The sequence below is a fragment of the Nicotiana attenuata genome, unplaced genomic scaffold (genome assembly GCF_001879085.1).
Source record: "Nicotiana attenuata strain UT unplaced genomic scaffold, NIATTr2, whole genome shotgun sequence".
NCBI classification, from domain to species: Eukaryota; Viridiplantae; Streptophyta; class Magnoliopsida; order Solanales; family Solanaceae; genus Nicotiana; species Nicotiana attenuata.
In genome coordinates this window covers 305,575-310,759 of record NW_017670961.1, presented here as the reverse complement: position 1 = coordinate 310,759, position 5,185 = coordinate 305,575, and the positions used below count along the sequence as shown (strand labels likewise).

Sequence of the window (5,185 nt, the reverse complement as noted above, 5' to 3'; positions counted from 1 at the left end):
ACACATTTTTGTTTTTAGTTTATCTAGAAAATAATGAGATTTTTTCTTTTTGAAAACTATTTAATCTAAGTATTTTGTGTTAATCTTAATACATCTCCAACACATGTAATATGAAATTTCATTCTTTTACAAAGACACGTGAAACTATTATCAATCACTTTTTTAAAAAAATATTTAATATTTTACCTATATTTTATTTGACTTATATGCCATACCTTTAGCATTGCTGTCTATTAACAGCGTGTTTGGATGGTTGTTACCCATTATATTATATCGTATTGTTATGTTAAATATAATGTTTGTTTTGATTGTTACTTAAATTTTATTGTATCGTATCGTTAAATCCGTCGTTACATAACGACGAAATGTGCCACTTTATGTAACGATCGATTTGTTGTGGTCGCGTCTTTACCTTTGTCTTTTTCTCTCAATGTCACCCTTTATTATTATTAAATAATTTTATTTTATCATTTTATCCTACCTTTTTATATAATAATTTTTCTTTATAATATTTTTAAGTTTATCTTCATATTGCTGGTGTGTAATATCATGAAACGATGGTAAAATGATATAATCTATCCAAACATATATTTATCAAACGATATAATAAAATACGATACGATACATTATGAAATGACAGGTAACAACCATCCAAACAAGCTGTAAGTATTAACCATCTAATTTTGTTGGATTTTTCCTGAAAGGGTTTGGGTTTTGTTTACTGATAAACACTGGAGAGAGAGAGAGAGTGTGGTTGTTCTGTTCAGTTAGTTTAATCACACACAGATAAAGTAAAACCTTTCCCCCACCCAACACTCCCTTTTTCTTTATTATAGTACTTATCTTTTTCTTCTTCTTTCCTCTTTAATTTCTCTATTTTCTTTTTACAAGTAAAACCAGAGAAGAGAGAGAAGAAGGAAACAAGAACTGAAAAAAAGACTCAATCTTTACTGTGTATAGTTAAGGGGTGAAGCTTTGATGGATCTATAGATCTAACACTTTCAGACCCACATGGATTGTTATGTCTTTTTTCAGATCTCAGTCATTATCATTGAAAAGATTCAGTAACTGACCAGAAAAAAATATAGCGTAATATAGGCCTAATTGCATCAAAGTCTAATCTTTCTACTTATTTTTTCAAGAAAGGTAATTCTCCAAGCTGTGAACTTTATTTGATTTCTGTGCTTTCTGTGTTATGAATTTACTGTGTTTTGTTCATTTGGGTATGTGAGATAGGATTGACTGGTTTTCAGTGTAGACTGTAGTGTGTAATTTTACCCCAATTTGCTTCTTGTCATTGCTGATGTAGTCTGAAAATTGCTAGGTTGTTGGTCATGATTCTAGTATTCGCGCTTTGATTCATGATTTGATGCTCCTAGTAAGTTTATATGATTGTATTTGGACTTGTGCATATGTTCGATTAGGCACTGAGGGGCTCGGTAGCATTTCGGTGGCACCGTTGCATGAAAATTGGAACATTAGGATCCTTAAGTTTGACTTGAGTCTTCATTTTTAGTTGTTGAGCTGCACGTAGTGTTTCGAGCCTTTGGATAAGTCCAATAAAGGGTATTTGGACTTGTCGGGATGTGTTCGTGTTGGTTGGGCGTACTCTCGAGTAATTCCAAAGGGTACTTGGTGCCTCCCACCAGCACGGGTATGGGTAACTGTGTCTACTAAGGCTCGGACAGATAGAAAGAAATCACCTAGTATGGGTTTAGAACCCGAGGTTCTCAGCCCACTTCATTGTTTATTCTTCTTTGGTGTTAAAATTGGGTTTTGGACTTTGGAACTCTCTGTTTTACTATGTAGATTTATTTCTTATGGTTAAAGCTATGATCTTTTCCCAATTCTGTGATTCTTGAAGTAGTTGTATAGCTGAACTTCTTGTTAATATATGCTTGTTTCTTGTTTGCAAGGATAAGAGAGTAATAACCAAATTAGAGTTTAGTTAGACTGCTCTTTTATTTTGGCTGTTGAAGAATTGGAGTAGAGCAGAGGTGAAATGAAATGAGGGATGTTATCAAGACTGATAAATTTCCTGAGGGCCTGTTGGCGGCCATCAACGGACCGTTCTGTATAACGCTGGTTCGGATGCAGCTGGACGGCAAGATGGACTTTTTTGGTATAAGGACAGTGGTCAACACTTGATTGGTGAGTTCTCAATGGCAGTTGTACAGGCCAAATAATTTGCTGGAGGATCAAAGCCAGATCGAGTCGGGCTCTTTGAGCTTGCTTGATTCGGGCCCCTACGGTACGTTTGCTTGGGATAATATGATGGTCATGGTGGACCTGAAACATCACGATATATCAATGATCACCTCTTTCAGCATCTCAAGAGTAAGCAACTAGACCTTTTTTATTGACCAAAGTACTCATTTGTCTATTGCATTGCATCAATCCAGTGTAGTTCGGAATGATGTTGGTAAGCTAGTTAAATGCTATGTAGTAAATCTTTTAATAAGAAAAATGCCAGGGTATTTTTTTTAAATTTAAAATAGGGATAATTACATTTTTGGGCCGCCCTAAAAATAATAGCGGCAAATGTATATTTTTTGTAATATTAAGTGTAAATATACATATAATATACTTACATATACATGTTATATACATAATCAGTGTATCTTGTTTTGTATATTTGGGCTAGCGCCCGTAATTAATGTCGACCGACAAAAAATGAAAAAGCCTTTAAAATATCTAGCATATTAGCTTATTTGCCATTTGAATTAATCAGTCTGCACCTTTTATATTGTAGGGTTTGCAGCTGAACAAAATTGTATGTCTGTGGATGTAATACGAAAAATCATTTCAAGCAACAGAAGAGGGATTCTTTCTCCTGGTTGCAAAAGCAATGGCCAACGAAGCCGCAGATAGCTGCTGTTGGATCTTGCTGTCTTGTTGCGGTGATCTGCAATGGCACCCTTTATGTTGCTAATGTAGGTGATTCCCGAGCTGTTTTAGAAAGGCTTGTGAAGGCTACAGGAGAGGTTCTTGCGATCCAGCTTTCAGCTGAGCATAACGCGAGTATTGAATCCGTCCGACAAGAGTTGCATTCAATGCATCCAGATGACTCACAGATAGTGGTTTTGAAGGCATAACGTATGGCGTGTCAAGGGTCTAATTCAGGTATATCTCTCATAATGTGAGCAACTGTACTTTAGTCTATGTTGCGCGGACTCTCAGAATGTTGTCGCACCCGTGTCGGATCCTCCAAAAATACTCTATTTTGGGAGGATCGACATGCACCCGGCGACATTTTCGGAGAGTTTGAGTAACATAGACTATAGTTGTGTTTTCATGATTTGTGGATAGAGTTGCTTATATGGTTTCTCATTCTTGTTATTATTTCAGAGGTAAGATATGGTTAGTATCATGTTGAGAGTTCAAAGCATTTTTATAGTTGATCAAATTAAAAGGTGTGTTACTCATTGATCAGTGTATGCAGTTGCTTGTATGTCATCGATCTTCTATCTTCTATTCTTCTAGTCTTAGCAATGAATACAAGGACAATTATGCGTTCTTTTATCTGCGTTCAATCAGATTCTTTTATACATGCAGGGGAATTTATGAGCCGTGACTCCTACTCTAAGCTGGTTTTGACTAAGATAGACATTTTAGATTTCTTGAACCCAAAAGAGATTATAAGTCTTCCTTCACTCCCTATATTGGCTGATATTTTGATATTCTAAACTCCGTTTTTCCTTCTCTATTAGTTTGCTTTATTAAGGGATGGATGTTGGTTCTCAATGAACTCAAGTTATTAGTTGACTGCTGCTCACTGCCAGTTATTGTGCTGTTTCTAACAAACTTATCTGCAATTTCCAGAGAAGGAAACGACTGTTTTTTGTCCTTTTGTATAGTTTTCATTTAAGTACAATCAGACTCTGTATAGTGTATAGTCCACATTAATTCATGATTATCAAAAAGGAATTCTAATTAAACCACCAAAAGGTGAAGTGCCAACTTAACCAGAAGATTAACAGCAATCACTTTTCCATTTGCTATGCTGAGAAATAAGGAAATACAAGACTGAAACAGACTTATCCCAAAAAGAAAAAAGGACAGATCAAGATAGACCAAATAGCCATAGATGATGCACGAAAAGACAAAAAAGATTTTATCGTGAGTTAGGAACAACAGGCACTTCACCACTTACTTAATGACCCAAGCATCGGTGCAATGTTTCAACTTCAACCAGCTACTTGTTGAGCGTAAAACTATCATTTATTTAAAGTAATGGTGCTAAAGATCAGAAAAGGTCAAAGGAAAGGCCGTCCTTGGTTTCTTCCGCGGGATTTGGATTACATCATAGTTGCACTATGTGCACGAGAATCGTTTGTTTCAATCCTTTGATGGTCATTCTGGTTATTAATATGTGACAGATATAGATGTCACCCTTGATCTGCTTTCTATACTTTACGGGATCGTTTTGGTAGCCCGGTTAGAGAGGAGTTATCCATGTATTAAATGTAGGATAACTTTATACATTGTTTGGTTAAAAGAAGGGGAAGAATAATCTCCACATAGAAGCTAGCATAAGTTATACAATGTTTGGTTGTTTTTTTCCTCTTTTTCACATAAAATATAGCATTGGCTAATACAATGTTTGGTTTATGTGTTTTCTTTTCCGCATAACTAATACATGTACAACTAAATACATGTATAAGTTATGAGGGAATCTATGTATTATTTATGCAAGGTAGAAGGTGGAATAACTTATACATAATTAGTAATACTTGTATTAAAACGCAAAATTGACAAGAATACCCTTTATTCAAACTTGTATTTTTTTGTTTAAATAAATATATTTAAACTATACTAAACAATTTTAATAAAAATAAAGTAAGATAATAATAAATAACACTCATATTACATTTATATTACTAATCCTTATATAACTACCGCATAACTAATCCCGCATAATTAATCCATGCATAACTAATCCCAACATAACTCAACCTTGCATAACTTATCCTGCATAACTAATACTGCATGCATAACTAATCCCTGCATTACCTATTCCTGCATAACTAATACATACATAACTTATACCTGCATAAACTAATACATGTATACACTAATACCTGCATAACTCTAACCGGTAACCAACCGACCCCTAAATGGATTCCGGACTTCATTGAAATGAATTTGCTAATTTCTGCACTAAGCTATTTATATGGGTTTTTAA

General features: G+C 34.7%; 1 pseudogene; it reads left to right on the top strand.

Moving 5' to 3' along the window:
• The first annotated feature begins 1,160 nt into the window (after nt 1-1,160).
• On the top strand, nt 1,161-3,567 carry LOC109244830 (annotated as a pseudogene).
• The last annotated feature ends 1,618 nt before the right edge of the window (nt 3,568-5,185 follow it).